The following is a 10,000-nucleotide window of genomic DNA, read 5'->3' on the forward strand; positions in this document are numbered from 1 at the left end:
CAATGATCACGCACAATTTGATGGCATTTTTCATAAGTTACCTAATATAAACTATTAAATAGTGTGTGTATTGTAATTATATATGCTTATGTTGGTTATTTGGAGGCAGACGTTCAAAGTACATGAAACAAACAGTTTTCTGCTATACGCAGGATGCAAACTCGAAAAATAACTATCACACGCCCTAAACAAACATTTCATTTAGGGTTTGCAAGAGTTTACTTCTGTGCTGGAGGCTTATATATATTTTTTTACCGCACGTACCATTTTTACGTAGTCATTGAAAATAAATATATTTCAACAACTAAAAATTATAACTGTGTAGTGCTATATAAAAATATAGTATGAATTACATTTTAAGGAAACCAGTTTAATTAGCTGGAAAAAGATTGATTGATGGTGTATTGTTGCAAAGTTATACAAAAAAGGAGAAGAGAGGAACCTGCCATCCCATCCCCTGGGCAATACTATTGATATTGTAACGTCTTTTTTTTAAGGGCAATGCTACATTCCTTCTGACGGCCACTGTTTAGATGGTAATGTGGTAGCGGGGTGGTCGTCTGGCTATTTCCAAGTGGTTGTCAATGATGTTGAGACAAGCCTCAGGGACAAGTGAACACTGTTCTGGGTTGTGATGTGCAGTAATGATGGAAGGAGTGGATTCTGTGAACCACTCTGAGACAACGTTTAGTGAAGGGGGGAGTGGTGATAATTCACTAATGTGCGTGTGTGGGTGTGTGTTCAGTAATGCCCAAATGGCAGGTTGACAGGCTTAAAATTATAGCACTTACAGTAACTTAACAACTTTTCTTGTGTATGAATATAGTTACAGCCCCTTGGCAGTTAGCGGAGTGACATTTTTAAATGAATACATACATAAATGAATATTATTGAACTTAACTAACTATCTATCAGGGAGATTGGGGAACATGTGAATGTTTATCTGTATTGAAGACCCTTGAAGTGATGACTGGTGCAGGATGAAGGCACTGGTGCGAGTGAGGTGCTGGCGGGTGTAGACTGCCAGGGCCGGTAACTGTAGCAGCGTTGTTGACGAGGCTAGGGTTGTGTTGTTTAAGAGCTGAGACGTGGTTGAAGAGGCCGTGGAGGTGGTTATGAGCTGAGCGTGATTGAAGAGGCCAAGGATGGGGTTATGGGCTGAGCGTGATTGAAGAGGCTGAGGATGTGGTTATGGGCTGAGTGTGATTGAAGAGGCCGAGGATGTGGCTATGGGCTGACTGTGATTGAAGAGGCCGAGGATGTGGTTATGGGCTGAGGCGTGTTGTGGTGCTGCTTCTGTCCTTGTTTCGCTTTGCCAAATCGTGCTTTGTTGCCTTGCCTTGCCTTTTTGCCTTTGCCTTGCCTTTGCCTTGCCTTGCCTTTGCCTTGCCTTGCCTTGCCTTTTTGCCTTGCCTTGCTGTGCTCTGCTGTGCCTTGCCTCGCCTTTGCCGTGCTGGTGGTGGTTGGTGGTGTTCACAGGGCTGTGATGGATGGTCACAAAACGTGCGCCCTGTTGACGGCTTTTCGCTCCTTCTCTCCCTGTGCCTCGCCTTGCCTCCATTCACACCCTCATTCACACCAATAATCTCTATTTATCACACACACTTGTTCACCCGTCCACACAGTCGCTCACTTAATTGCTCGTTTGTTGTAATGTAGTCATTCACTCACTTGCATTCCATACTAACTCACTCAATACACATTTGTACCGTTACAATATATTCACATTCAAACTTTATTTTTTGTCCTCCAGCCCATAATTTGAACAAAGAAAACCTTAGAATTGATGGTACATGTACCACCAAAGCAATATTCTTTGAAAAAAATAAAAATAACCTTAACTAGTCCTTATAACATTGTCACATTTTTTGTTGCTGTTAGCTGCTACAATCCATTCTACTTACATACAGCATCTATACATTACTGGCATAAGCACCGTAAAGAAGCATATTGTTGACTGTTGGCGGAAATTTGACTAAAACCTTTTAGAACATATAACTATTTTTATAAGTAATGCAGTGTGCATTTTTAAGCTCTAGCTTAAAAAGGCACACTGCAGTATGCATATGAAAATAATACGTGAGATAAAGCTCAGAGAAAAGAGTATGTAGATTAAAAAAAAATAAAAAAATGTAACTGATAATAACATCACACCACAGCATTTTAAAATTGGTTGGAAAATTTGCTGTTTTTACATGACCCAATAAATATTATTTACATTATATTGATAACATTTTCTCAAAATTATTACCCATTCATGTGTCCTACCTATCATGTTTAGGTGTTTTTAATGCAAAAAATAATGTCTCCGGTCTTGACACAAGACAAGGCTTCTTTTTTTGAGTTACTGATATATCAGCAACTTCAAAAAATATCAGTTACTGATATATCAGTAACTGATATATCAGCAACATGGCGGCAGAAATTAAGAGGTAAAAGACTGTCATTAAGAAAGCTGATGAAATGGAGAGACTTAGACTTTACACTGTCCAAGAGAGCTGTGTGTGTGTGGAGCCCCCTAAGGCATAAGATGTATACTCCATACAAGGGCGGACAAGACTCTTGTATATGGATAACATCTAGAAGGGGGAAAAGAACTGGCGGAGACAATACAGAATGCCCAACCTTGAGGAAGCTGATTTAGTGAGAGAAGAGATATGATGTTTTGCAGGTGAGGTTTTGAGTTAAGGATAGACCGAGGATGTTTTTTGTAGAAGGTGATAGTTGTGTTGTTGAAGAATAGGGGATAGGCGTTTGGAAGATTGTATTGAGTTGATAAGTGGAGAAATTTGTTTTTGAGGCGTTGAAGGACACTAAAGGCCGCTTATGGTCACTTTGTTTGTTATGATCAAGTACTAATTGTGGCGATCACCGCTATAGAATGTCCACTTAAAACTGGCCGATGGGGTAGTGGCGGCTGTGGGTTATCCCAGCCTGGCCTCACCACACACTCTCAACACCTCTTGCTTCCTCTGCAGCCGTCACTACCCCATAGGCCAGTTTCATGTGAAAACTATAGTGTTGATTGGCGCCATTGGTAACGATCAAAACAAACAAAACGACTGTGAAAGCAGCCCTAAGTTCTTCTTTTGTCCCAATCTGAAATGATTGTAAGGACTGTGGTTACGCGTTTGGCAGCCTCCAGCCTTTAGTCTTGTTGTTCCGTTGGGAGGATTTTCTATTAGATGTTGAATAATGCAGATTAGAGTCATCAGCATAGAAATGGATTGAACAGTTTGTTTTGGAAAAGATCATCAATGGACAAAGAGAGTGAGATTGACAGAGCCCTGCAGGACACCACCTTTGATAGGTTTTGGAAGAACACTGATTGTTTACCACTACTACTCCTACTGTTGTGAATTCCTAGAGTCTTCAGTGCATTGGTGTTCATGTCACCTCGGCGTCCCTCCATCCCGATCTTTGGCTGTTCTAAATCATTCTCTCATTACCTTTCTCCATCACAGCTGTAGTAGCATTCCTGTATTCAAAATGCCTATGGCAATATTCTGAAATTAATCAGTCAAAGACGGGGACAAGCCAGCAAAGGGTGCGGGCAAGCCAGCCAAGGACCAGGGCAAGCCAGCCAAGGACGTGGGCAAGCCAGCTAAGGACGTGGGCAAGCCAGCTGCTGACGGGCAAGCCAGCCAAGGACGCCAAGGCAAGCTAAAGCCAAGGCAAGCCGGCGCCAAGGTTGTGCCAAGAACGGATCGTAAGCAAGCCAGCCAAGGACGTGGGCAAGCCAGCTACAACGTGGGCAAGTTTAGCTAAGGACGTGGCGTGTCAGCCAAGGACGTGGGTGTTGTGCTAAGGATCGCGTAAGCAAGCTAAGCCAAGGACGTAAGCAAGCCAGCCAAGGACGTGGCAAGCCGTGCTGGCGACGTGGGCAAGCCAGCCATGATGCGGGCAAGCCAGCCAAGGACCTGAGGAGTACCAAGGGGCCGCTCTTAACATTTTCATGGTATCCACATGCATGTAGCTGACACAACACTGATCGGGTTTAATTTACACTACTTGTTAAGACATTTAAGGTGATTTTACGTGCTGTGTGGAACCGTGATTCAGTTTACCTTAGGCTGTTGAATTTTATTCAAGTGTAGGTGGATGTTTAATATTTTTCCTGAATTGTGAACATTGTTCGCATTTTAAGAATAGTCATTCATTTTATTTTCTCCGTTCGTTTGTGTGTTTTGTTGCACGGAGAAGGTAGTTTTATTATGCTGCTAAGTATTCACTCATTATTCATTTCCCTTTTTTTAATGCGTTTTGGAAGCATCTGGGGCGAGTGAGCACACACTTAGCGGTGAATGATCATTATCTTTAGTGCAGTTTAGCGTTAATACTTTTCCTTTTACCATATTCCTCCTCATGAAGACTTATTTTACTAATGCCTCTTTTTAAATGGCAGAAAAACCTGACCCGGAGTTAGAAGCTTTGGCCAAGGTATATCAGAAGTTGGTAAAGGATTCGGAAGAGAGCGACGAGGATGAGAGTTCCTCCTCCTCCTCCTCCTCCTCCTCCTTCCCACCTGCATCATAACAAAGGTAATAACTAACCAACAATCCACAATGGCTACTAACACCATTAAACTTCTGCTGACTACGGCATCAGTCAGAGCTTTCTTGCAGGCAATGAACCGGATTACACTGCGAGAGACTTCATCCTACAATGCGAAGATGTTATGAACAACCCATTTGTGTCAGAACTGGAGATAATATCTTCTTCATTAGGTTGAGATTAACCCAAAGAGTGAATTAATTCATGAAATAATTCATGGTGTTTAAAGTATGAAAAAAACTCATCAGTGGAGTCCTTTTTTATATATATGAAGACGAAAATTATTATGTGCCGCTAAATGTTTGTCATTGCTTCATAAATATTCTTTATATTTATAACATAACTCCGAACTCAATTTTCAATTAAAGAAAATGAACCTAAGGTAGGTGATGCTGCCATCTGGTGAGGGAGGGAGGAGACAGTGCTGGGCCCAGCCTCTCCTCTGCTCTTCACTCACTCTCTGTCCTCTCTTCAGTCTCTAACATATGTATCAAAAAGAAATATATATATATATATATATATATATATATACTCTCTCTCTCTCTCAACTCTTATATAAAACTACACACACACACACACACACAAAAAAAAAAAAAAAAAAAAAAAAGAGTTTAAGGAGAACCACGCACATAGCTCCGCCGTAGGTTCCCCTAGCGGACGGGGAACCCCACGAGTTGCTCTTTGGAATCTGTTTCTAAATCAAGTCTACAGCTGAACATCATCTAGTAGCACTATGATCATCATCAGTGATCTTATAAGTGGCATCAAACTACCTGTGCTATTAGCAAGCAAAGGAACACTGTCATACTTTTTTCATATTGCTTCCACTTAATAAGTAGTGGAATGTATGTAATCGTATTTACAATAATACACGATGTACATATATATATATAGTAATGACTACGTATTACGCATGATAACCATATGTATAGATGGAGAAAAATATATGCGGTTTATAATTTTGGCAAAATAGAAATATGAAAGAGACAAGTCAACAAAATAACATTATATTAGCTGGACCAAGTTGACATTTTATGATGAATATGTACTACACAGTATGTAATAACAGTAATAACTTTTCCTAGAAGGTCCAGACCACAGGTAATGCCAGTACATCGTGTTCACTTGGGTGACCATAAGGACTGCAAACATGGACCTTCTACAACGTGAAATACGTCTTGCCTCCATGGAACTGTACCATGCTCTTAGTTAATAATCATACTATCTATACATATACACGTACATAACATTCTAATATATAATACAGTGATGGGAGAAATAGGGAGGGACACAAGAGTGATGAGGGAGGCGAGAAGTTAGGGGGAGAAGAGGAGGGATAACGAGAGCGAGAAGGGGGAGTAGTTGTGGCTAGGAATAGTTTGGGAGGGTGCAGGGGGGGGGGGGGGGGCACACTTTCCTTCGAATGCGTCAACATGACTCGTCGGGTTTGTGTTATTTTTCACAAGTAAACTCGTCACATAAGACATATAGTAATGTGGTAGGTTAGCCATAAATTAGGTCCGGGTATTATAGGTAGTGTGCTGAAATATCATACTGATCCAAAGATTCGTTTAGGAGATATTTGTATATGTATAGTAGGTGTTACGGGAGTTAGGAATAGAGATCTTATATGATTTTTCTCCTTCGGTAATCATTACACTTTTAACTCTGAACTTTTTAGACTTTTTTGAGGTAGATTCTTAGAATAAAAGCCTTAACAAGCAATTACTTCCCTCTATACCTCTCACATACAATAATGAAAATATATCTGTTCTGGTTGTAGGTATTAGAATATTTCAGTAACTATGAAAGAGTTGATAAAAGCGCTATTAGATTTCATTTTTCCACCCACATGCACAGGATGTAAAAACAAACTTGTTCAGGGGGAATGATTTATTTGTACCATTTGCTTGAGTAACAGATAATCCTATTACCAATCGTTTTGTAGATACAGCTACGATTACCTATGGTCTTGCATTAAAAAAAAAAAAAAAAAAAAAACAATTGGGGAGGTATTAGGAGTTGAGTATGGCAATATTTTTGTATTAACATCCAGCTATTTCAGTGATAGATGAAATAATACTTATTCCATTGCACAGGCAAATATTGCAGGAAAGACACTCTAATCCAAGTGATTATTTTCGCTAAAGGACTTTCAGAATCACTAAAAAGAGACAGTCATCTAACATATGTAAAAAGAAATCGCAATACTCCATCCCAAGCAAAACCCCCCCCAAAAAGGAAAGCCAACACGCATTACAAACCTCAACAAACTAAGAACAAAACTCCCACAACAAAACTAACTAACAAGTTAGCTTGCAACAAACAAACGAGCTAGCTCCCTAAATAGCTTTTTTGCTAGTTAGCTAGCTAGTTAGTTAGTTAGTTAGTTAGTTAGTTAGTTTGTTTCTTTGTTTGTTAGCTTGTTATTTTGTTTGTTTGGTAGCTAGCTACCTTGTTTGTTTGTTTGTTAGTTAGTTAGTTAGTTAGTTAGTTAGTTAGTTTGTTTGTTTGCTAGTTAGCTTGTTATTTTGTTTGTTTGCTAGCTAGCTAGCTACCTTGTTTGTTAGTTAGTTAGTTAGTTAGTTAGTTAGTTTGCTAGTTAGCTTGTTATTTTGTTTGTTTGCTAGCCAGCTACCTTGTTTGTTTGTTTGTTTGCTAGCTAGCTACCTTGTTTGTTTGTTTGTTTGTTTGTTTGTTAGTTAGTTAGTTTGTTTGTTTGTTTGCTAGCTAGCTTGTTTGCTTGCTTGCTAGCTAGCTAGCTAGTGAGTTTGTTTGTTTGTTTGTTTGTTTGTTTGTTTGTTTGTTTGTTTGTTTGTTTGTTTGTTTGTTTGTTTGTTTGTTTGTTTGTTTGTTTGTTTGTTTGTTTGTTTGTTAGTTAGTTAGTTAGTTAGTTAGTTAGTTAGTTAGTTAGTTAGTTAGTTAGTTTGTTTGTTTGTTTGTTTGCTAGCTAGCTTGTTTGATTGCTTGCTAGCTAGCTAGTGAGTTTGTTTGTTTGTTTGTTTGTTTGCTAGCTAGCTAGTTTGTCTTTTAGTTTGTTAGCTAGCTAGTTTTGTGTTTGTCTGTTAGCTAGCCCGTTCGCTTTAATTGGCAGGCAGGCAGGCAGGCAGGCAGGCAGGCAGGCAGGCAGGCAGGCAGGCAGGCAGGCAGGCAGGCAGGCAGGCAGGCAGGCAGGCAGGCAGGCAGGCACACCTATTTACATGCCGGCACACCTACTTTCATAGAAACGTATTTGCAGCTTTTTAGTCATCCACCTGTCTACTGTTGGGCATGTAGACGCTTGCCCAGGGTTCCGGCGGGCTACTCGGTGGCGGGGCTGGTTCAACGTATCTGAAAAAGCGGGTCCAGTAAGAGAGGGCGCAACGTTATGATGAGGACGACAACGAGAAACAAGAAGAAGAAGAAGAAGAAGAAGAAGAAGAAGAAGAAGAAGAAGAAGAAGAAGAAGAAGAAGAAGAAGAAGAAGAAGAAGAAGAAGAAGAAGAAGAAGAAGAAGAAGAAGAGGAGGAGGAGGAGGAGGAGGAGGAGGAGGAGGAGGAGGAGGAGGAGGAGGAGGAGGAGGAGGGAGAGGGAGATTCCCACTTCCTCAGCCTTTCCCTTTCAAGTTCGTTCTGAGCCTGTCCCTCACCCTCTAACCCTACCCTTGCTTTCCTATACACTCCTGCACATTCCAAGAGACAATAGAAGGAGTGGATCAAGAAGGGGAGGCTTCTTTCTCTCTGTCTATATATTTGCCGTCTTTCTCATTATTGCTTTCTTTCTCTTTTTCTCCTCCTTTTTTTCTTTCTTAACCTTTCTATGTCATTCTTCCTCTCTTTCTTTTCCTGTTCCCGTCCAGACGTCGCTTTGTTTTGTCTATGTATTTTCCAATATAGTTTTCTCTCTCTCTCTCTCTCTCTCTCTCTCTCTCTCTCTCTCTCTCTCTCTCTCTTTTCATAAATATCCTGTTACTGATTTTACAAAGAATTGACAGGGACAGGGGAAATTATGGCAAAATGATGTTTCCGTAAGAACTGAAACAAACAAATTGGAGCTTACTAGTGGCAAATGAGGTGGATGGGGAGCAGTGGGCGGAGGTGTGAACCATCATTAGGCAGGAGGGAGGGAGGGAAAAAGATGGGATTGAGGAAACAAACAAACTAGTGTCAAATGAGGTGGATGGGGAGCAGTGGGCGGAGGTGTGAACCATCATTAGGCAGGGAGGGAGGGAGGGAGGAAACAGAAAGAAAGAAAGAAAGAAAATATAACTGAAGTAAAAAGTGTGCTACTATTCTCTTAGTGAATAAGAATGTGGACCTCAAAGAGGTCCGGGGTGGGTGGGTTAGGTCGGGCTCGCTCAGGCAGCGGCATTAACCACCGAAGCCGTACAGGGTGCGGCCCTGGCGTTTGAGGGCGTACACCACGTCCATGGCGGTGACGGTCTTGCGCTTGGCGTGCTCAGTGTAGGTGACGGCATACCTGATGACGTTCTCCAGGAACACCTTGAGCACACCACGGGTCTCTTCGTAGATGAGCCCGGAGATGCGCTTCACACCGCCACGGCGCGCCAGACGACGGATGGCCGGCTTGGTGATGCCCTGGATGTTGTCCCGAAGAACCTTGCGGTGACGCTTGGCGCCTCCCTTTCCGAGTCCCTTGCCTCACTTGCCGCGGCCAGTCATGGTTCAGGTGGGTAGCTCAACAGTGGAGTGAGTGTTGGGTTGTTGCAGCGTTCGCTCTATATATGCAGAGCCAGAGGCGGCGGTGGTGGGTCTTTGGGCGATAGGCTGGCTCCTGCCGTCTACTTCCGGACGGCCCAGTGACGTTGGGTGAGCCTCCACACTGTACTAGGCTCTAGCATATGCAGACAGCTCCAAGAGACCCCTAAATTCCTCCAATAGGGCTAGATAGATGCACTGCCTGACGGGGGCGGGCAAGCGCGGGACTAGGAGGCGGCGCACGCGCAGGGCTCGGCGGACCACCGCTCCTCCCCCGGCCGCCAAAACTATAAAAACCAGAAACGGCTGGCAGACTCAACTGTTCTGTTCGTCCGTAGCCATGGCCCGTACCAAGCAGACTGCCAGGAAATCCACCGGTGGCAAGGCGCCCCGCAAGCAGCTGGCCACCAAGGCCGCTCGCAAGTCGGCCCCGGCCACCGGAGGAGTCAAGAAGCCTCACCGCTACAGGCCCGGGACCGTGGCCCTCCGTGAGATCCGCCGCTACCAGAAGAGCACCGAGCTCCTCATCAGGAAGCTGCCCTTCCAGCGTCTGGTGCGCGAGATCGCCCAGGATTTCAAGACCGATCTCCGCTTCCAGTCCTCTGCCGTCATGGCTCTGCAGGAAGCCTCCGAGGCCTACCTCGTCGGTCTCTTCGAGGACACCAACCTCTGCGCCATCCACGCCAAGCGTGTCACCATCATGCCAAAGGACATCCAGCTGGCCCGTCGCATTCGCGGCGAGCGTGCCT

This window comes from Eriocheir sinensis, unplaced genomic scaffold (assembly GCF_024679095.1).
Source record: "Eriocheir sinensis breed Jianghai 21 unplaced genomic scaffold, ASM2467909v1 Scaffold477, whole genome shotgun sequence".
Taxonomy (NCBI): domain Eukaryota; kingdom Metazoa; phylum Arthropoda; class Malacostraca; order Decapoda; family Varunidae; genus Eriocheir; species Eriocheir sinensis.